The 24,096-nt window shown below is 46.2% G+C and overlaps 1 long non-coding RNA gene across 1 annotated transcript in view; it reads left to right on the forward strand.

Annotated features, from left to right (window-relative positions):
* LOC115084842 overlaps positions 1 to 22,889 on the forward strand; it is a 51,649-nt gene extending 28,760 nt beyond the window's left edge. The window contains exons 2-3 of the long non-coding RNA XR_003854657.1: positions 20,337 to 20,548; positions 20,748 to 22,889. This is a non-coding gene — a long non-coding RNA (uncharacterized LOC115084842). The remainder of the gene's footprint in view (positions 1 to 20,336; positions 20,549 to 20,747) is intronic.
* The last annotated feature ends 1,207 nt before the right edge of the window (positions 22,890 to 24,096 follow it).

The following is a 24,096-nucleotide window of genomic DNA, read 5'->3' on the forward strand; positions in this document are numbered from 1 at the left end:
AAGTCTGTACGCACATCATTAACGTGGAAGGCTTTTACTGAATACTTAAGTCCTAGGGTCTGCCATCGCGAGGACCCGTGGGCTCCAGTGATAGATCCACCAGCGCGCACAGTTGTTGAGGAGAAACGCCAGGAGGGAGAGACACGAGAACCCGTGGCCGAGTCCCTCTAAGGTCACGCTTTGCCTCACCCGATGATCAGAAGACCAACTGCAGGAAAAGACTGAATTATTTATAAAGGGGGAGGGCGGGTGGGAGGGGGGAGGGGAAGTAAGGTAGGGGGTGGTTTGTTATAAAGAATTTGTTTATTTGACTGTTGATTGTAAACAAAAATTTCAATAAAAAGATTATACAAAAAAAAAAAAAAATAATACTGCTAGCAAATATTGTGTGTGCGTGAGTGTGGGTAAGAAGGGTCTAGCTCCTTGCAACACAAATCCCTTTGTGTCACTTGTTCACTGCCACCATATGCCATGACCTCTGCTCCTCCCTCTCTCCTGTGGTGCCACCAGGTCTGAGCAGCAGGAGAAGGGGGGAACAGCAAGGTAGCAGCAGGCATGGAAACTCAGAACTGCCAAATGGACTCATTTACTGGGGGGGGGGGGGGGGGGGAGAGCTTAAACTGAACCCTTTTCTAAAAATTGTATTTAACGAGATTTAGGTCCCACCTTTTCACCACACAATGCTCAAGGCAAGGAACAACAAAAGTAAAATATAAAATCCAATCATAAAATACATGGACATATTGAGAAAAGCCTAACAAGCTGCCATAAAATAGACACAGCGGCGACAGAAAACAACAATCATCCAAGAACCAAAACCAACTGCATCGGTTTGTGAGCTTTTGTTTATTTATTTATTTTGGATTTAGCTCGCACCTGTTCATTGTTGGTATCTCAGAACAAACTACGTTCAGGTACTGGAGGGTACGTCACTGTCCCCAGAGGGCTCACACTCCAAATTTGTAGCTGAGGCAATGGAGGGGTGAAGTGATTTGCCCATGGTCACAAGGAGCAGCGGTGGGATTTTTCCAAGGTCACAAGGAGCAGCAGTGGGATTTGAGCCCTGTTTCTCAGCCCACCGCTCTAACTACTAGGCTAGTCCTCCTCTCCAATTCATAAACATAAAATACATAAAAACTGACTGACAAAAGTAGGATAAAACTGAATGAAATTTACAAAATAAAGTTTTAAAAACACTTAAAAAAAAAAAAAAGCTGTCCGCCGGCCTGCAGGTTGGAAGATGGACGCTCAATTTTGCCGGCGTCCAGTTTCCGAGCCAGTGGCTGTCAGCGGGCTCGAGAACAGACGCCAGCAAAATTGAGCGTCGGCTGTCAAACCCGCTGACAGCTGCCGCTCCTGTCCAAAAAGAGGCTCTAGGGACGTGCTAGTGTCCCTAGAGCCTCCTTTTGCCCGTTTTTACCGCCGGGCCTCATTTAAATACAGAATCGCCCGCTCTCCCGCGATTTTACTGTATCGGCCCGATGTGAGCTCAAACAAATCTCTTATTATTTATTTAAAAGGCTGCACTACTTGCATTCTCCAAGAGATCGGAGTCAGGTACAATAAAAATATGCATAAAATCATACACACAAACAAATCACAAGAACAAACAAATTATAAAAACATAACGCCGCCTCTGATGTTGCACTAAAATGAAACCTAAAATAGAACAAGCTGTCAACATATCAGACAAAGCCCTACCAGGTGATTAACATCAAGAAATGGTTCTTAAGGGGAAGCTTGATCCACCAAGTCAAATGCCTCTTGAAAGAGATAGATCTTAAGAGCTTTTTTGAACATTGTGGAGCCTGCCACACAGCAGAGTCCTCCTCTGTGGATGAGTCTGGCTTGTAAGATCTTTTGGGAAAGGACACTGGAACCACATACATCTCTTGTACAGCACTGTGTACACTGAAGGCTCTGAATCATTATCCTTTTAGTTTAAATTACAGCAGAAGAAGCGCAAAGACGAACACAAGAGGCCTGACTCTATGCAGTATTGTTACATTCAACAGGTAGCAGCTGACTGGGGTCTGTCCATCTGTCTTCCCCTCCTCCCTATTCAAAATACACCTGGAAGGCACTGGCTCTGCTACTAAGGTTTGGATTAGCTGAAAACATTTTCTGATGTGATTTATTTTTATATTTATTTGATGTTCTGCCTTGTCTAAGGTAAGGCACTAGGGAGATGACAAGAAGTGGCAGGAGGCCTTTGTGACAGGGAGAGGAGGAGAACAAGGCCCCAGCAGTGACGACCAGAGTATCAGTAACAGAGGTAGGCCACAAGGAGCCCCAGCTTGAGGGAGCGAGGAAACGCAGGGATGGGGGCAAGGAAGACCCTACTAAGTGTAAGTCTTAGGCAATCCCAATTAGTGCAAGGCCAGGGGAGTCCGGCAAGCAACAACAATGGGACAGAGAAGGAGGTGGAGGATGTCAAGGAATACTGAAGCCACTGAGTGGTTCAGGTGGAAACAGATGCTCAGAAGAGGTAAGGGGAGCTCAAAAGCGACAGCAACTGGGATAAGGGCATGGAGGTAAGGGGGACAGGTCATGTTAATGGAGGGGAGAGGTAAATGGAGAATGGGATGGACTGCAGCCTTTCAGCTCTTTTGTGCTCACTGAACTAGCATGAGGAAGTGCAAGATTCCTACCAGCAAGACAAAGGCGTGCTGTTACAGGTTCCTGTGGAAAACACCGTCCGGCCTTCCCTCAGTGTTCTCTTGAGCTGTGAATGGGAGACAATATCCAGTTACTGGATCAGTTTAACCCGGGAAACCCCTACCACTTTGTGTGGTTATCTGTAAGTAATGTGTGGAATGTGAAATGGGACCTCCTGGGTTCCAAAGGATTTTATTTTATTTTATTTTTTAGCAGGATGTTTAATCCTCCTGCTCTGGCAATGGTTGTTACATCATCTTCTCCCCACTAGGATGGCATGGCAGGGCGTTAACCCCCACATAGTGCACACGTTCTCAATCTCAGCCAAAAGGCTCCGAACTTCCACTTGGTCTGAGCCAAAATAGGCCGAGACGTGATCTTTTTACCAAAACAGCTGCAAACAGAACAAACCTACACTCAAAAGCCACACTAGCTTGTTGTCTAGTCAGGTAAAAATCACACAAGGACTGGACAAGTGACATCCGACCCCCCAGTGAACTGTGAAACACTGTGGGGCCTTGCAGGCGCCTCTCTCCCTGCGGCTGGAAACCTCCATTTTGTGCTGGTATGAACAGAGCCGTTGGCGATTCAAGCAGGTCACCCACTTTCCACATTGACTCTGACTAATATGTATCATCTAACGCAGTGGTTCCCAACCTTTTCCCTGTCGGGACACACCTGACAGATGATGCTTACAGGCGTGACACACTGAACACATGAGCGTCGCAGGGCTAAATGTAAACATGCACTCTGCATCCACAGGACCCCCACCAACAATGGGGGCAGAGCAGAACTAGGACAGTCCCTGTACAAATAAAAGATATTCTGGTTCTGGTGTCATCTCAGTAACAGCAACACAAACTCCCTCTATTACCAGGCACAATAGCCCTACTTATGAAAAGGCAGCAGTTCCCCACCAATGCATGTCCTTTTGAGAAAACACCACAAATAAGACTGATACACATCCCTACGTGCTAGTAAAATACCTCACCTCGGTCACATACACACACAACCGACCTTCACCAATGTGGAGACAAAAGCTGGAATGGAAACCCCAAAAAGCCGCTCTGCATGCAGTGCAAAAATGGAGAGCTAGAAACAGAAATACATTTCCTCCTACACTAATCAAAGTACAAAGATTGAAGAAATGCACATTCCCAAATTTGACATATTATTTGTCTTGCACCCCATCACTCCCCTTCCATGCCTCCATCATCCTTCACTTCTCCCAATTAGTTACGTCCTCTCAATAATTACTCCCTCACATTCACATACCTGCCCGACATTCCCTCACCTCCCTGCATCCTCTCCTGTGCTCACTCTCTCCCCGCCCAGCTACTTCCCACCCATTCCTGCTCCGCAGCCCCCATGCTCTCTCTTCCCCCTCTCCCTGCCCAGCATCCCCAGCCTCCGTTCCTGCACTCCCACACGGTGAAGAGAGTGCAGCAGTTTCAAAAGAAACATCTCTCCGTACCTGTTACTGGCAGGCGTGAACTTCACTCGTATGTCTCGGGGAAATGCTGGATTATGATTGCAATCTCTCAGATTTACTACTCCTTCTTTTCTTAATACGTGTATTGTGCCAAGTGAGCTGCCTCCTGGACTTCACAGGATGCAAATATGTACAGGCGACATAGCCAAGTGCTCTTAGACATTAGCTGCTTGGCATTGCTAACAGGAGCACGAGTACCATTTTCTTGTATATTTCACTTTTACTATAAACTCCATTTGGCTTGCATCCAAGCTTGTTATCAGTTGGAATGTGCATGTCACAACTTCTTCAGCCTCTGCAATTCTGTCAGGTAACACTTGGACGTTCTTTTTAAATCAGGATGGTAGTGACCAGTACAAGTGGACTTATTTCTGTAGCTTTCCACAACCTGTTTTTGGGTCTCTGACCATACCTCTTGGTAATTAACGATCCCTCTCCATAAGTAGCACATAACTTGCTTGGCACAGATGCTCCTATCAGCAATGCCATTCTTATGGTTTTCTCCTTTACTACAATGTCCAGTTCGCTTCATCAAGTTGTTTTTTTTATCAGACATTCTTTTTAAATCAGGATTGTAGTGACCAGTACGAGCGGACTTATTTCTGTAGCTTTCCACAACCCCCCCCCCCCCCCGACCAGTTTTCGCTCTCTCACACACACCTGTCATCACCTCCCCCGCCTATTCCCAGCCCCACCTTGAGTCTCCCTCTTATCTTAGCCCCTTGTCCTCTCCACCGGCGTTCATTTCAGATTGGAAAATCGATTCACAGCGAGTTCCCTCCTCTCCAGGCTGCAGCGTGGGGAGGAGCCAGTGACAGAGGCATGAGCTTTGGTCCCTGCAGCACTACCACCAAAAAAAAGGGGCTTGCTGGGTGTCTTTCACTCTCCATCCTTGGCCTGGCTGAAGCACTGAAAGGCTGCCTCCGCTCACCTGTGTCTTAGGATCCCTCCTCTCCCCCCCCAGCTCCAGTTTTATATGCTTGCTCGAACCTTGTGGCCGTCTCGTCTCATCATGGGGACAGCTCTCCCCCGGGCCCCTGCAATTCTAGGGTAAGGAGCACAGTTACCAAACCTTCTGGTATTCAGACGCTGGCAGTCGAGCAGGCAGCACTCACGCAGCAGCGGGGGACAGGCAGCGAAGACTCAACTAGGCCGTGCCGCCGCGACTCGCGACTACACGCGCAGCGGATCCTGGGGAGGGTGGGGGAGAAACAGAGGCTAGCACTAAATGGTCAGTTTTCTCAGAGGAGGAGGCTAAACAGTGGCATGCCTGGGGCTGGTGCTTTGTAATCTACATTACAAACGATCTGGAAAGGGAAACAATGAGGGGGCCGATGCAATTCAGCGCGCTCAGCCCAGCGCACCGTATAACCCGCAGTTGGACGCGGGTTGAATAGGCGCTACCTAATCCCCCCTATGCAATAAGGGGATTGGCGCCTCCACAACGTGCGCCCAACGCAAGAGTGCAACTAATAGCGCTCATCACATGCAAATTTATTTATTTTATTTATTTAACATTTTTCTATACCGACCTTCCTGGTTAAATACCATATCAGGTCGGTTTACATCGAACAAGGGTAAATAACTGAGATAAAGGGAAAGCAAAAGTTACATTAAACGAGGACCGTGAACTTGGAAGCTTAGGTAGCTGGAAGAAAAGGCCCGAAGAGGGCATCAACTAAGATTAAGTTAAAGGGAGACATAACAAATTCCAGACTAGAGTTAGTCCACATGTTAGAAGAGGTATCCATGCCGTCCAGGTAATCAGGGGAGGGAGGATCCATTGATCGTGAGTAGATAACGCCTAATGTGTGTCCCAGGGTTCTGGGAAGGCTTGGCGGAACAGCCATGTTTTGAGTTTTTTCTTAAAAGTTAGCAGGCAAGGTTCCAGCCTGAGTTCTGCAGGGAGGTTGTTCCAGATGGCTGGCCTGCTGTCGAAAATGCTCGGTCCCTGGATGCGATGAGTCGTGTAGCTTTGGTTGGGGGGGCTTGTAGCGTTCCTTTGAATATTTCTCTCATTGGTCTGTTAGATGTATGGAGTTTTAATGGGATTTCAAGCTCGAGATAAAGGAGATTGTGGATGGATTTGTGTATTAAAGTTAAAGATTTGTGTAGGACTCTGTGGTTGACTGGTAACCAGTGTAGGTTTCGGAGGATGGGAGTAATATGATCTCTCCGGTTGGTGCTGGTCAGGATTCTGGCCGCGGCATTTTGTATCACCTGTAGTGGCTTGGTGGTTGAGCTAGGTAGTCCTGTGAGGAGCGCGCTGCAGTAGTCTATTTTGGCAAATATCAAGGTTTGAAGAACTGTCCTAAAGTCGTGGAAATATAAGAGAGATTTGAGTCTTTTTAATACCTGTAGTCTGAAGAAGCAGTCTTTGGTTATGGTGTTAATTATACTCTTTAGATTAAGACGGTTATCAAGTATAACCCCAAGGTCTCTAACCTGAGTATGAATGAGTGCGTGGTTATGGTGAGACTGTGACTGGTAGTTGTCTTGGTTGGCGGAGATGAGGAGGAGTTCAGTCTTATTAGCGTTGAGGACCAAATTTAAACTGTTGAGGAGACTAGTGATAGATTGTAGACAGTTGTTCCAGATCGAGAGTGATTTGGTAATGGATTCCGTTATGGGGATCAGGATCTGAACATCATCTGCGTAAACGTAGTGAATAAGGTTGAGACTTGTTAACAGTTGGCACAGTGGGAGGAGGTAGATATTGAAAAGGGTGGGGGACAGGGATGATCCTTGAGGTACGCCCAGAGATGAGTTTGTCGGTGGTGATTCTTTATTATTTATTCTGACCTTGAAGCTTCTATCACTAAGGAAAGACTTGAACCAGTTGTAGACTGGTCCTGAAATGCCAATGCACGCAAATGGCTAATGGCCTCATTCACATGCAAGTGCAAAAAAAAAAAAAAATGTGCGTCTTAAGACGCACATTTTTTGCGCTCAGAAATTAATGCCTGCCCGGAGCAGGATTTAATTGATGAGCGCTCCTAAAAGTAGTACAGAAAAGCAGATATTAAGTAGGAGGAACAAATCTTTAAAAAAAAAAATAATGAAAAATAATAATAATATAAAAAAAAAAAAAAGCGCCTGCAGTCGGGTGCAGGAAACGGATGCTCAATTGAGAAGCTGTACAGCGTTTAGGGAAATCGTCGCCGATAAACTCAGCATCTGTTTCCCTAACTGGCGGAGGGCCGACACGCTCGGGCCTCTCCTTGATAACGCGGCCCCCCCTAATTTAAACATTGCACGGCGATTTGTCATTCTCAGCTCTAAAGCAGTTTTAACTCTCTTTCGTTCCTTCTCATGGGGTCCTGCTTTCAGACGAACTGTCTCAAGCCGGCCCTTGGTTCATCGCCGAGGCGGGGGCAGCTGCTCCTGCCAGCACTAGATGGATTATTTTATTATTGCTACCTTAATTAATATATAACACATTTAGTCCAAAGAAACCAAGTGGTTAACAAACCCGGATTACAAACATAATTTGAATGAATCCACCGAAGACCAAGAAAACATTATACAAGGTACAACATTATACAATAAACCACAGGAAAACATTATACAGTAACAAAGGACGGCCAGACAAAGTCATAAAGGCAGTCCAGGGACCTCTGGGTAAAAAAAAAAACAAAAACAAACAATCAAAACATGGCATCATAAAAAGGCAAGCCAAAAACAAGTAATCCCTAATAGATCTTTGAAGAAAACATACATAGCTGGAAAGATACCAGATTACAAAGTACACAAGTCAGAAGTCCTAGGACAGGAGTTCAAGGTTCTCCTCCATCCCCAGCTTTCCTTCTGACTCTAGGCAAAGGTGGCTCTGTCTCCTCCACAGACAGCTCCGCCCCTCTCACTGCAATAGGGGTAATAAAGATAACACTGATCCTTGCTCTCTTCAGAAGTTTCCAAGCAGTCTGAGGGGCAGATGTTAAAATGGGAGTAAAAAATAATGTGCACTAAATCTTAGAGCACATTTCCTCAACTCACACGCTAAAAAATGAGCAAACCCTGATGCAGTCAACTAAAGGGATGCTAACGCATTAGGAATTTAAAAAAAAGCACGCTAACACAAAAATCTGCACGCACGCGAGTAAAAATGTACACTAGGCCTAGCACACCTTATCACAATCGGCCCTATTAATACTGTATAAGCACCGTGGGTGAAACTGAAAAGGCGCTCTATAGACAGGAAGAATGTGACCTCAGCTGGGAGGTTAACGGATGGGTGATGGTGGGGTTGATGAGTAAATGGGGGGTGGATCCTGAGGCAGAGAACCTGCGGCTCAGTGCTCCCAAACCTGGATACCACAGTGCTTAGCTCACGGTTTTTTGTTTGTTTTTTTTAAAGGCTTAGACTCGTGGGTCAAGAGGCGGAATAAAGTTGACTCCCGTTCTGGAGTTCGTGTTAGTCTATGGTGCTATCCCAGTGTGGTCCCATAGCTGCTGGGGTTCCCGGGTGCAGGGGTCCTACCTCCGACCCAGGAGACCCGAGTCCGAGACCTGGCACCCCAGGTCCAGTACCACGCTGGCACAGCACCAGACGCTTTTCCAGCACGGGGAAGTTTGATTCCTGATAGTGTCCTCTTGCAGTTGGAAGCTTAGTGGCATTTAAGTAAAGCACTTTTTTTTTTGCTGCGTCAAATGGAAACCACACACCAAGATACACTTCAAGTATCAAAAAAACTGTTAGTGTAAGAAACTTACATCTTAACAGTTTCCCCCCCCAAGAAGCCCATATCAGGTGAATCAAGGGTCCCTGTTGAGGTGATGGAGGCATTTTGGAAGTGCTGAGGCATAAAGCCCGAAAGACTTTTTTTTCTTTGACAAACTGAAAACTTATTTAAAAACATTTTCTGCGAGTGTTTTTTGAAAGGTGTTTGTAATGATTACATTTACCTCATAAAATGTGAATGGACTGTGACCTCTAGTCACTTTTTGTATGAGCACACCCTCTATTGCTATAGGATTTGTTTATGTAGGTGACTTTTTTTTTTTTTTAACCTCCATTTACTTTGACTCACGCAGAGTGGGACACATCTACATGCACGGATCAGCCTTCCAGCGGAGATGGCAGCGGACTAATGTGGGAATCCACGCAAGCCTGGGACAGGTCATTCTTTTTCTGATTTATACCCACGAATGTTATTTTTGTAAACCGCTGTGATCTTTTTGGTGGAACGACGGTATATACAATGGCTAAATAAATAAAGTGCAGAGGATGCCTGGCAGTGGGGAAGTGAAGGTAACAGAGAGATCAAGCAGAAAGGGGCAGGCCGGACGGGCCTCCCTGTTTAAGTCATCTTGCCATCACATTCTTCATTTCTGAATTACTAAAATGTACCACAGAATCCCATCTGGTTTAAAGTTGCTGCAAAAGTAGAGCTGTCGTCTAATCTCTAGTGGTTTAAGAGCTCTGCAAAAGTCACTAGTTTCTATTCAGGCAGCGTTTCCAATAGCAGAAGTAACTTGCTTCTGTCTCCTCGCTGCAGGGACAGTCAAGCAGTGGCCAGACCCTGATGCCAACCATGGTCACAGGGCTGGAAAAGCTGCTGAAATCCTCGGTGCTGTTTAAAAATCATTGACAGTTTGGGGGGGTTGGCAAAAATCTTACACACCCATTTGAAAGTTCTTTTTTCTTTTTTTTTTTATTAAAGATGTTTGAAAGCAGTGGCCCGATTTTCACTAGGAATGAATCCCAAAGTCTATCACCATACATGAACACCAATCCCCTGGAGCTCTCTGCACTGGGAGAAAACAACGAGTCAGACATGTCTGCAACAGACCGTCACTACAAAAAATGGGAGTAGAGAAATCTAGTCTTGCTTCCAACTGCAGTCTGAAATACAGAGCACCAAACCAGAGAGCCACTGCAACCAGGCCGGCCAAACAGGACAGCCAGTGCAACCAAAGGAAAGGGTAGCCTAATATATATATTTTTTTCCTCTTTGATTGATATCTACTAGATTTTTCGACGGAGATGCCACACCGAAGGAACCACACACAACTGTTAGGGTGCTTTGAAAAGGTTTTCCTGTGAAGCTGTCATCACCGCATTATGAAAATTACACTGATTAGACTTGTAGAATTACTGAAGTTGCTGACAGGACAAAATATACTGAAATGCCAAAATGGCAGTTAAAAGTCACAAGCACGTCAAGTTTAGTTTTCAGGTTCTTCTGGGCTCGATTTACAAGGAGTCACATGACTTACAAGAATCCATCCCAGCTCATTAATATATATATGATCTAGAATTGAAATACCATCCTATTAAGAGGATGTTGTGCTAATGTCAACCAATTAGGAAATGGTTATGAAAACCAGCAAAGCTAACTCATTGGTGTGTAAGCTGGATTTAACCTATTGTGTAACAATGCGCTCTGGCCTTGCCTCTCCTAGAATATTCCAATAAAAAAGATCTTTCTTAAGCTGCCGGTATGAAGTGTATTTTGCTTAACCGCATCTCAGCTACATGTCAGTCCTGGAGAATCAGACCAAAACCCAACTCGGACACTGAATTCAAAATAAAAGGTCTCTTTGGCTCTGAACTGTATTTCATCTGCGCAACAAAGGCAACGTCTGACAGCTCCTCCTGCTCTCATGGACTTCGGACAGAGACACCTGCAGAGGGCAGGAATTCGGGGAAGAAGAGTTTTAAAAGCGGAGGCAGAGCTTTTATTCTAAAAATGTGGAGAGTCATGAGAAAAAAAACAAAAAACAAAGAAAGGCAAAATGTAGGAATAGGATTGAAAAAAAAACCTGAGATAAGTACAGAAGCTCCTTCACAGCAAAGAAGCGAGGAGAGAGCCAGAGATCAGCTGGAATCTGGAAAGGCTGAGGTTTATATAATCTTTCTTTTGCGGTCGGATTCTCCATTTCTGTGAATAAGATTGAAAACAGGCAAATGAATCCTTTCGGCAGGCTTCCCTGCTGGTTGAATGGCCGCAGAGGAGCATTCAGAGGGGGGTCAGTAGCAGCAGCACACAGCGCTCCTACGCTATTGCTTAAAACTGGAGCAGCCAAGCCAAAAATCACCGCAACACCTAAAATTGGCACTGCCCCCAAGGACACGCTGCAACAACCTTACGTCCACAGACGTTTGGCAGCGGCAGGGCGTGCAATGGATTTATAAATGCAGTTGTGTAACTCGGGTACCCCACGGCCCAAGCAGCACTCATTAGAGAGACAAAAAGCCAACTGGTCACGGCTGAAAGGCGACCGCTACCTTAGAGCAGAGCTCTGGTCGGGTTGTGTGTAGATCCTGGACAGAACCGAATGTCCTGGCAGGCTTGCAAACCCGGTAACAGCTAAGCTGGGTCCTTGTGGAAACGCAAGCGCTCGTGTTGCCAGGTCTGCCTGGTGGGCTATGATGTTAGAATTAATTAGCAGCTGGGCGCGTGGGCAGAGGTAGCCTAGGAGGCTCATTATTTATGGAAGCCATTTAGATCAGCCTGTTCGAGGAAGATGGCATACAAAAGTGTAACATAACATAACTGTGATGACAGAATTAAACTAGCAACTGTGTGTGTTTGTATAAGAGGGTGGGGGGGGCTCTGTCTGGCAGGCTGCAGGTACAGCAATAAGTAGAAGGCCGAATATAAACGCAGGCACTCACATAAGCGGGTCTGTCCGGCAGGCTACACGGGTCCTGGTGTCTGCTTGATTGGGTGTGACAGGGAGGTGGAAGCAGGGCACGGCCAGAAAAAGCCACGGAGACCTGGCGGGACAGATGTTCGGAGAACAGGCGTAATGGTGCGGCCGGCTCCTGGATTATTTGTGAGGCCTCGTGGTTGGACGTGGGAGGGGGAGGGGTGCTTGGGGGGAAAACTGAAAAACAGGAACTTAGCATGCTCAGCTATCCAGGCGAGTGGAGGATGAAGCTGACAAAAACTGGTCTTGAATAAGGAGCACTCTTGGGCTGCGAACCAGGGAAGCCAGGGTTTAGATCCCACTGCTGCTCCTTGTGACCCTGGGCAAGTGACTTCACCTTCTATTGCCTCAGGTACAAACTTTCAAGCCAATACAGTATGGTGCGCTCAGCCGAGCGCACCGTTTAGCACCCGTTTGGCCACGCGTTTTCGACGAGCTTCTATTACCCCTTATACTGCCCAAGATCTAAGCAACCCGGGAAAGTGTACGGGAAAGCAATATTTTCTGTTTTTCTGTACGCCCTTCCAACTTAATATCCTAGCGATATTAAGTTGCAGGCTCCAAAAATTAAAAAAAAAAAAATCTGCCCGCTGGTCAACGGGTTAAAAAAAAAAATACAGACGCTCAGTTTTGCCGGCGTCCATTTCCCTAACCCGCGTCTGTCAGCAGATTCTTAAACAGATGCCGGTAAAATTGAGCATCGGTTGTCAGACCTGCTGCCAGCCCGTCCCTAACGCTAATAAGGAGGAGCTAGGGATGCAGCTATTGTCCCTAGCACCTCAATATTAGCACGCGGCCTCATTTAAATAGAGAATCGCGCACCCGGGAGAGGTGCTTGGGTGCGCGTTGAGAGAGCGGGCGTTCAACCCAGAGCACCGGCTCTCCTGCGATTTTTTAAGGTATCAGCCTGGTTAGATTGTAAGCCCTCTGGGGATAGGGAAATACCTACAGTACCTGACATGTAATCCACTGTGAAGTGCCGAAAAACAGAATATAAAATCAAATAAACAAACAAGGGCTTGCAACTGGGATAGATCCTTCACAGTGTGAACAGCAATGCATGGACATCAACTACTATGTCGCAACGTGTAGGGTGGGAAACGCGGTAAGGATCACACACAAGGTTTCTGAGACTCTGTGGCTCCTTTCCTCAGATGTCATGGCTGGCTTAGCATTTTTGTAGGCCATGACGCCCGTTTATCAGAACAAGAAGAGATCGCGCCGCACAGAAATTCCATAGACCACACAGGCCCCTTCAGGGAAGCCACGTGCTGAGGCACTTTATTTTTTATTTTTGTTGGTTCAAGTGAAAAAGGTACCACAGGGCCTGCAAAAGAAAAAAAAAAAAAAAAAGGAATTCCCGTTTTATCCAGGAGCAAGAAGGTTATTCGAACTGTGCGTGATTAGCCTGCATCTCCGATTTTCCGTCAGGACGTGCAGTCCGAGAAGGAGCGTTGTGTGGAGGCTGCTGGGAAGGTTGATATATGCCGTTATACACACACACACAAGGGATCTGGTTGGAATGTAACAAGGGAAATCTGTGAACTGTTTCCTCTGCTCAGGGACCAAGGAGAAACAGCAGCAATCAGATTTCTTTTCATGTTTTTTGCGTTCCAGCCCGTATCTGGATCAGGGCAATCGCTGTATAAAAACCCCAGCCCGGCAAGGGAACCCAGGATCCTCCGCAGGGCAGCACTTGCCACTTAGCTGGACCCGGGCATGTTTTATTTTTTAAGGTAAATTTCTACCGTCAAGCTGCTGCCAGTGACCATCCTTATGTTAAGGCCTCTTAAAGTCTTTTCCCTGCATCAGCGGCTTCTATGAAACACGGCCCTATGGGAAAAATAGAAATTTAAAAAAAACAGTCTGCACCAGATGTCTGTCTCCCTGAGATATAACGTAAACAGACCAGGGGGAAATAATGAAATCTACCTTCTTAAACCACTGCCTAGACAGCCCATCCTGACAGGTGGGGGGGCCTTGGTGAGCATCTTAGGACCTAAGTTCACCTCTGATGCGGTATCTGAAGGAGAGACGAGAGGAATGTGCACACCACAGGCTGGCCCGGCTCAGTCAGAATATGCCCTCACTTGCTCTTCCCTAACAGAAGGGGGAAGGGTGCCAGTCTCCTCCTGGGAGCACAGTGCATGTTGCCTGAGGCTCTGCGGTGCTGGGGCCTCCTCCGATGGTGGCAAAATTCTCTTTGTGGTTTTTGCTAAAAAAAAAAAAAACAACAACAACAAACCGCCATGCGCCAAACACAAACGTCATGGTCTCAGTATCCCCTCTTCTCAAACGTATTCCTTTTTCTCCCTCAAACAAGTACTGTGTGCTCTCCGGGGCAGGCCGTAGTCCATCCTGTTTCTCAGCTAGACACACCACCTTTTTTTTTTTTTTTTTTTTTATCTTTGTCGTCTACCCACATCCTAAGAGGGCAGGAGAGGTAAAGACAGGCTTAGAGCCCTCCTTTTTTTTTTTTTTTTTGTTAATACAAAAGTGGCCTCTCTCTCTGGTTCACCTGGTAAGTTAAGGAACCACCTTCCCTGGACAATCCTCAGACACCCTTGGGGTTACCTACAGGGGACTCAATCAGGAAAACCCTGGGAGGTATGCTCCTCTTGGGGAAAAAAGAATAAGTCCCAGGAGCAAAGAAGGCTCCACCAGGCTAGGGCTCAACCTAGGCTCTGGGAACTCGAGTTACCAGTCCTCATAAATCCGTAGATGCCAGAGACACGATGGCCAGGATAAGCTTTACCTGCTACCAAATGTCTCACAGATATAATACTATTATTTAGACACGCTGCCATTCGCAGGTAACAAGTGTTCGTTTCATCTCTTTTAGAAAAAAAATCAACTGAGTCGTACATCTGCCCCCCTCCCCAAATAAAACAAGAAATGCATTTACATTAGAAGAAATATGGGCCATGATAAAGGTAGCAGTTAAACACACCACAAACATGAGAAACTGAACAGAGTTAGATGCTTTCAGCACAGAGATTAAAAAAAACAAAAACTCGATTTGCAAACTGACTCCAGGGTGACACAAATTTCATGGTCTGCCTGTGTTTCTCTGCCCCCTGGAGGCACCAAGACATGGGCATAAACCTAAGGAAACGGAAGGAGCGCGGAGAACATTTTCAGCAATTACAGAAATATGCTCCTAATGAACCAGCCGGGAGACATTTTCCTAGCACGGAGCTTGCTTTCTTCAGCTGCAGGTCTCAACCGAGTATTAAAATGACCAAGAAGAGGGACAGATGTTTCATCCATACATAAGGGAGGGTTTTTTCTAATTATTATTATTATTTGGGGGGTTTTTTATGAGAGATGCTGGAAAATCAAAGTCCTTCATTTACCAGCATTCTGGGTAGTGGGCAGTGCAGGCTTCCTGCCCCCCCATGGCCCCGCCAAACTGCCTCCCCCTTCCCTGAAGGGAGGAATTCTAGGGGTAAGAGGGGAATTCAGTCTCCAGACTTGTGCAATCTCTTCAGAGACTGTAAGCCACTACCAAACTGAGATGGTGGCGTTTAGTCTTGTAGGCCGGCAGCGAGACCACCGACTCAGGTCACACACAGGCCATCAAATGACTTTCACGTGGTAACGACTTCTGGCCACCACTAACCTGAGCCACTTTTGAAGCGATGAAGTAGACGTGAAAAACTCTCCGACTCTGTGCCAACCCAAATAAAAAAAATAAAAAAACCCCAACCAGAGAAACGAAACCTCAGATTACTCAGTGATTTTATGAACACTAGGAATGTTGCAATTTTCCAGCTATTTAAAATATTCATTATGAGTGTGAAACATCTGCCTAAGGGAAGAGATATAAAACGGATGTTCTGACAACTATTTGGAAATACTGCAGCTTTAGAGATTCACTTTATAAACAGAAGTACTAATGTTCAGATTCAGCTGGCAGTTGAGAAAATCTGTGCCGTGGCTCAGCCCCGGTGGCACGCCAAGCTGAGGAATGGGATCCGAGTTCAGATTCCCTATCCAGTGGGACTGGGTGGGCTCGGGCTCACCAGACAGATGCTGTGCTCCAGGCTCAGAGAGGAGACAAGGATGACCGTCACCCACTATGGAAACCCCTGTTGGCCAGGCTGTGGCTGTGGAGGAGACTGCCCGCCAGCCAGTAAAGGGTTTCTGTGGTGACTTGCTATTCCATGATGGGACGAAGGCTAACAAGGGGGCAAAAAAGCAAGAAAACTATCACAATGTAAGGACCTTCTTTATTGCATGGATTGATTTTTTTTTTTTTTAATAATTGCTGATGAAATATTGATGTTTACATTCTCTTGCAAGCTTCCATTACACAGTGCTTTCCACCTAACAGGGTTGAAAAAATATTGGAAAATCTTAGGTGCCAGCAGGTATTTTTAAAAAGCCAGGGAGAAATGAAAAAACGTCAGCGTTTGAGTTATACAAGAAGGACAGCCAAATTATGCAAGTAAACCTGGCCCTTGAATCAAATGTATGCAAACCTCTGTCAAATATTTATTGTAGGAATCCTGAAAACCAGGACCCTGAGGGTCAGAATTCACTTTTTTTTTTAAACCAGAGAAACAAACTGATAATCCCCCCCCCCCCCCAAATACATTCCTCTTCTCCCACACTTCTTCTCTTCCTTCCTCCTCAAAACCCAACAGCACCTCTCTCTCCTCTCCACCTCATGGGTCACCTCTGCCTCTCCCGTCCCCGTCCCCCCCCCCCCCCCACCCACCCAATCTCTCCCCTAACGGTGCAAATCTTTCCCACTCTTGTCTTTCATGTGTATTTCCTTTCACCTGTCCCTCTCAAACTCTTCCTCCATCCCAAACTCCCCCTCTCTGACCCCACAGTAAAGAATTTGGGAGGCCAGCGGCACAGGGACGAGGTGAGACCAGGTGAACCTCAGTTCTGCAGCATCTCCCCCTCCCCCCCGGCAGATGCTTGCGGATGGGGGCACGGCTACAGGTAGTGTACAAGAAACCACCACCAGACACTGGCCAGAAGTGGGGGGGGGGGGGGAGAAAACCCTGTAGAGTGCCACATTGGAAACTGGGCTCCGGCCTATCATGCAGCCCCCAACCCCCCCCACCGGCAGGAGGTGTCATTAGGACCCGTGGAAAAGTAGGTATATAGCACAGACACCTTGAGGAGGGATAGCCACAATAAAAAAAATTTAAATATATTTGTCGATCAGTGCAAAACTGCACCAAACACAATTTTATTTCTAGGAATTTAATAGGAATCCCTAAACACTGTGTACCGTGACAACTTTGTCCTTACTCCCTAACAACAGAATGGGCTTCTGTGCTCCTCCCTTCTGTTCTTCCGTGCTCTTCATTTGCACGTGCAAGTCTACGTGCAGCCATGTCTCTTTGCCCTCCTTAGTTCAATCTCGGTCTTCTTTTCCTTTCCCTGGCAGCTGTGATTGGGCTTAAGGGCTTTTCAGACCTTATCTGTTGTTGATGGGGGAAAATACTGGAGGGGAAAGTCCATCCCTGGACCTTGAGCCGTGCCACCTTCCCAAGACGTTAAGACCTTTTCCAGGCTTGCAATGAACGACTATCTTCTACACGCCTGACGGAGTTCAGTCCTTAAGTGCTTCTTTAAGGGTGTTCTCTGTTAATCGGCCCGAGCCTCTGGAATCAGCTGACACAGGAGTGAAACTTTTTAGAGAAACGCTAAAGGCTCACTATTTTTAGATAGCCTTCCCTTGAGTCGTTCCTGCTATTATTTACACTGGGTTTTAATATTTTTTATTGATTGCTTTCTGCTGCATTTTATTGTGAAACATGTTCTGTATTAATAATGTATTGGTCTGTACACTGCTTAGCACTGTATGACCCAAATAAGCGGTATACAAGCACTTTCAAATAAATAAATCTGTAAGTGCCCCACAGAGCGGAGAGCTGGGTATGTGTGAATTATATGCATTCACACTACAGATGTGCAATTTGTTTTTAACAAATGCAACAAATATGTTCAATTTGTTCTGATTGAAATTAATCAAAAAATAGCCTCCAATGTATTTTGAGGGACTGCCATTTGCCATACAACAAAAATAGCACCGGCCTCACCGGAGGAAGATGCCAAAGTGATATGGCTCCAGCCCGGCCCCAGGTGGACGGTGACGGTTTTTAAAGCACCGGGGATTCGAGTGGGAGCGAATGGGCATCGCTCCTGCCCATTTCAGTGCTGGATCCAGGAAGGTGGGAAGGGGGGGGGGGGGTAAAGAGGGAGCTGGGGTGGGAGCACCTCAACTCCGGCTATTGTAAAGGACCTGACCCCGCTCCAGGCAGGCCCCAGGGCTAGGCCTTGGCACCGGGCGCCGCCTGGGGCAGACTTTTGGCCCGGGGAAGGCCAGCCAAGGCTGCCGGAAGCCTTTATCAGTTTGGCAAATGAACTGAACCGCAAAAAAGCATTAAACAAACTAAATAAAAGCAAAAATAATCCCTGACATAAAAAAAAACAAACTGAAAACTTGGGGGTTGTACATCCTGAATATACATACACACACACACTAGAACGAAAATGTGAACGTGGATGTAAGAATAAGATCAAAAGATGAAACTGAGCCCCGAAGTGACACACTGACATGGGGGAGGACCTTGCCGCTCGCAGCTTTTAGGCTCTTCCGCACACGTGGCACTGTCTCTAGAAGAAACTGGTCCATTTCCTTTCTGAAAAGATGAGAAGTCTGTACGAAAAAAAACCTTTTTTTTTTTTTGCTGACTAAAACAGCACAATGAGACACCAGAATGCAATTTTGTATTGTAAGAAAACATCCATCAGACAACTAGAGGAGAGGATGTTCAAAAGCTTCACATTTTTGAAGCAACTTTACAGTAGATATTCCACATAAAAGTACTCCTGAGCCCAGACTGATTGTAAGGCAGCCCCCTAAAGTTTCCATCACATTTTTTAAAAAGTATAAAGAAGCAAAAGCCCATCCAGGAAATGTGCAGGATGTACAAAAATAGCCAGAAGAGGAAATAAAAAATTCTGACAAAGAGGAGAAATATGAAAGAAAAATAAAAAGGTGTAAAAAAAAAGGAGCAAAGAGAATTGAGAGAATGTCACATGTCACAGAAGTTCCACAGAGCGGACCCCACACTTTACAAAATAAGTCTGCTGCTGCTACTATTAAACACATATAGCGCTCTGAGATGTACACAGCACCGTACAGATACGCTCATTTCTTTCTTCAGTTATTTCTTCCTAGTCTCCAGCGCAGGGCTTCCCAAACCTGTGCTGGGGACCCCAGAACCAGTTGCGTTTCCACAACGAATATGCCCGAGATGGATTTGCACATTGCTTGGACTCTAGCGCATTCCAGATCTCTCTCGTGCATATTCGCTAGGGCTATTCCCAAACCCCGACTGGCCATGGGGCCCCCCCCCAGACCGGTTCTGATCTTCTGTTGGGGGTCTCATGCTCGGGAAGCCCGGCGTTAAGAGAGCCACTACAACTTACTCGGAGGCAGACTTACTTTTCCGACTTGCGGTAACCGCGCACCTTCCAGCCACCAAAAGATCGTCAGTAAGTTTACTTGTTCTTGCCTGTACATGTTTTAAATCGGAAAAGGCAAATAACTGCCATCCCTGCGATTATCTTTATAGGATTTTGCAAGATCTTCCAAAAAAGGGGGAGCAAGTTTAGACAGATTCCCCCCCCCCCCCCACCCTCCAAAATGTGCCCCATACTCACCCCATTTCCCAGCCAATTTCTCCAGCATTTCCCTAAAAGGTGGTTTTGTCAGGATCTGAAGTAGCAGCTGGCCCGACCCCTCCCCACCCACTCACCCCACCTGGTTCAAGCAGGCAAAACATTCACAACCAGAAGGAAGCTCACCACAAACTCCTGATCATAATACCCGGTGCCTTCTGTATTTACACTTGCTTTTATCCTCTTAAGCAATTGCAGGAAAAAAAAAAAAAAGCCCCCACAAAAAGCAAGAAAGTTAAGCCCCCCCGGGACAAAGGAAGCTGTTTACAAACCAGCAGGGAACAGGAGCTTCTGCTAATGTTTTTTTCTTTGCTGACCTCATGCAGGCGCACGAGCTGCCTTAGGTGTGCTGTACCCTTTGTTTCCTGGCATATAAAGGTGGCTTTGCCCTGTTAGCCTCACGGGAAGCCCGCCAAGGCAGCCGCGGGGGGCCGGAGAGGGAGAAACACTGGATAACCAAGAGATCTGAGAGGCCTCCATGAATCTCTGCTCATGTGCCCAGCGGTGAGCAGGGTTATCACCTGATCTCATGTCATTGTCATGTCAAAAGGCAGGCCCGGGCCTGTTTTTAACCCATGGCATCTACCAACCTGTTTTTCCTGGGAAGGGCAACTGAATAAGTTGTAGCTCAACCCAGCCAGATGACACGGATTTAACTGGCTACCCCATCCATAATTGGGAGGAGGAAAAAGCAGGAGGACATTTTGGGGGTTAGCACCTCAGGAGGGAGATGTGAAAACAACCCTCACAGCTCATGCCAAAGAAAAAAAAGTTTACCATTTGTACTGTCAGTCACTCGGGGGTATTGTGTTTGCAGAAGTTAAGTGGAACTGTTGAAGCCAACAAAGTTGTAACAGCTTAACGCCTAAGGAAACTACAAGAATGGAACACAAAAGGTATTAATGTGTACCCGGAACACGTACCAATGGGAAGGGAAAAGGTGAGGAGTGAAGTCAATGGAAGCCTGTTCCCCACCCCCCCAGGACGACAGAGGGCAGAAACAAAGCTGCCAACCTCAGTATCTCCCAGGTAATTGTGTCTTTGCCATATCTGAATGCTTTTTTGTTTTCTTTTGATTGGGGGTTTTTTTTTTGTTTTGTTTTTTAATGAAAAACAAGAGAGAACTGTGTACCATGCGGTATTTCAAAAGCGTGCCCGGCATGTGGAAATCTGAAAGCTGCATCAATTAGACATGTTAATTGCAATTTAAACACGGATTTTTCTACAGGGCGTTTGAGGATGCGCTCCTTCGCTCCCAGGAATTCCCTGGAAACCCTGAGCATCGCATGTCACCTCACGCACACCGCGTCCGACTGCTCTGTACTTGCCACAAGCGACAATCATGGAAAAGGATGAAGGGGTTTCTATTTGAACAAACATATGGAAGTGGCTAATGAAGTCTGCCTTCTCGGTTCCTTGGCAACGATGTGCATGGGTATATTGTATTTTATTTTTTTTGTCTCTATTATTTTAATTTTTAGAGAACATGTATGTTATATTGTAACCCACCTAGGACTATGGATCTAAATGTTTTAAACAAATAAATAGTATGAACCAATCAAATCCCATTCCCCAGGAGCCAATCCGCTTGGCTTGTTGCATCACGGCCTCCTACTTCCAAAGCAAGGCCTCGGCCCTGACAATGGGAGAACTGCTCTGCTTCCTACAGCTTAATGCAAACGTTTGCCAGAAATTCATTTCATGATTCTGTAAAATAAGGGATTTTATAAACCTGCTGGGATCGCATACATGCCCTAAATACATTCGATATACATCATTAAAAGCTAAATGAACTACTGCCATCTAAAAAAAATTTGTAAAAATTGGGCAATAGTTTATTGTGTGCAACAATGCCCCGATAAACCTTCCTATCGTTTTCTGCTGGCTAATAAAAAGCCCAACCATGCAGATGCAGGTGAACTGGGATTTAAAGGGATCTCTTACTAACCACACTGCAGTGGTTTCACTATAGAAAAACACGAGAACTTTGTGAAGGCATGTACGGGCCCGAGCACCAGAACATCTTAAAGCAGTGGTTCCCAACCCTTTTTGTGTCGTGGAACACCCAGCAGAGAGTTCACTTCACTGTGGCACAATATCACCTTCACCATCCTTCATTTTCTCTTCCCTTCCCTCACACCCCTTCACCTTCCGTTCCTTCTTCCCGTCCCATCCCTCTTCCACCTTACGGCATCATCATCATCATCTTCTTCTTCTCTTCCCACTCCCCTCCCTTCCCCAGGCATCATCATCACCTTCTCTTGCCTGCTCTCCCCCACCTTCCAACATCACCACCACCACCTTTTCTTCCTCTCCCCTGGTAGCATAAACTTTTCATCCCTTTTTTCTCCTATACACCCTGGCATTATCATCTTCCCTCTTCTTCCACCCCCCCCCCCCCCCCCCGGCATCATCACCACCACCTTCTCCTCATCCCCCACCACCACCACCATCACCGTCACCTTCTCTTCTCTCTCTCCCCACGATGCATTCAGCTATCCCTTTTCTCTCCTATGTCCTGGAACCGGCAGAGTCTGTGAGCAGCGCTTACCTGGTGCTGCTGCTTCCTCCTCCTCCGCCAGCTTCCCTCTGCAATTGGAACTGCAGGGACCAGCAGGTCTCACAACTACAGGGCCCTGTGCAGTTTCAATTGCAGAGGAGAGAGCAGCAGGAAGAGCTAAGCGCTGCTCTCTGACTCCCCCTGCTGGCGGGAGGACTTCCTGCAGGCCAGGAAGGAAAGGAAATGAAGACTGCAGCTGCCTCTCAAGTCCTTCCTCTCAGCTTTTTTCGCGGTACCCCTGTACTGCAGCCACGGCGCACCGGTTGGGATACACTGCCTTAAAAGGTCTGGGTCTAGTTATTTAGGCTTGGTCCACACCTTAGGAGATACCAAAGAGAAGAAACCAAAATCTGAGGGCGGTACACTGGGGAGGGAAACATGGACAGAATGTATTCCTCCGCTGCCCCTAGGCACTGATTCAGTGACGCCCCCCCCCACCCCTGCTAACCCTGTAACAATTGCATGGCGGCAGCACCGCTGCCCCAGACCTCAGCTCCCAGCTCCAGTGGTGACCTTCGCAGGGAAGTAAGCGTGGGGGACTTAGCCTTCGCTCACAGCCCCCTCCTCCCCACACACAGAAGCCCAGAGGGGGGCAGGACCGCAGGATGGTGTGGGGCTGTAAATTTTCCACCTCCCAAATTTTACCTCCCTAGGCCCGGGCCTGGAAGGAAATGAAACCCAGGGAGTATGCCAAGACCTTGTATGTGCTAGTACATCTGACTTTCTGTTGTTTAAGCAGCTGAGGTAAACTTTACTGACTCGGCATTTTTGTTCTGTAAATAATAAAAGTTGTTTTTGTTGGAACCTGGTGTTCAGGCTGTTTCCTGCCCTCCAGCTCTTCCCAGCCATTGAAGTCCAAGGCTATCACAGACTTACTGACAAAAAAAAAAAAAAAGGAATTAAAGTAGTTGTCCAATGATACAAAATCCCTGCAATTGTATTTTATTTATTAATTTATGTTAGACATCCCACACTTTCCTACCATAGGCCTTACTGCTGTGAATAATAAAAATGCATTACATTCATAGAAACATACAAACCCAGTCTAAAAATCAAGTGTACCTTGTACATTAGCCCAACTAAAAAAAAAAACCCAGTCACTAGCACCTCCCCATCCCCTCATCAATTTACCCAGTAATCCCATGAGTCTTCAAAATAAAGTTTATACTTCCAGCTAGTCAATCCAGAATATGATTTTTTTACTGTGGTGCAGTAAACTTAAAACTTGGTTGTTCAAGCAGGCCTTTACATGATAGCCTAACAACCCCACCCCTCCTTTCCCCTTGAAAACTTCCAACCCCCTGCAGCTCTCTCCATCTTACCCTAGTACCTCCACTCCCAGGCTTAACAATCCTCTATTACCGCATCTCTCTATACCTCTGTCCATACTATTCATGCAATTCCCATAGTCTGGTTCTTTTGCAATTCATCTCCCTCTGTATTCCTTTGTACATACTATCCCCAGTATTAGGTTCCTTATTTGATCTCTTGCAATACCTATACTGTACCATGGCTATCATTCAATACCTATTCCTCTGTACCATCTTGATTCATTGCAATAATGTAAATAGTTTCTGTTCGTATTCAGATTTTAACTCTACTATTGTAAATATCTTGTAATACCCTCTCCTTTATTTTCAGCTAAATTTTTTTTTTTTTTGTTACATGGAAACCGATGGTCTCTTTCAGTTTTATTGTAAAGCCCGTTTCGCTGCTTTTTTGTTACACGGAAACAGATGATCTCTTTTATATAGCATCTCCCCTCCCCCTTGGTTCAGTTTCAGTTTTATTGTAAAGCCCGTTACGCTGCTTTTTAGTTATACGTAAACCGTTGTAATGTTCCCAACGAATGTCGGTCTATAAAAAACATTAAATCAATAAAATAAATAAAATATAAAATTTATTAAATACCTACATTTCACGGGTGGCGTGAATAGCAGCAGAGGCACGCTTCCCCACGAGTACCTTTAATATTTCTTTGAAAATGCCCTCAAAGCGTAAAGGTAAAGTGTGTGTC

Source organism: Rhinatrema bivittatum, chromosome 2 (genome assembly GCF_901001135.1).
Source record: "Rhinatrema bivittatum chromosome 2, aRhiBiv1.1, whole genome shotgun sequence".
NCBI lineage: Eukaryota > Metazoa > Chordata > Amphibia > Gymnophiona > Rhinatrematidae > Rhinatrema > Rhinatrema bivittatum.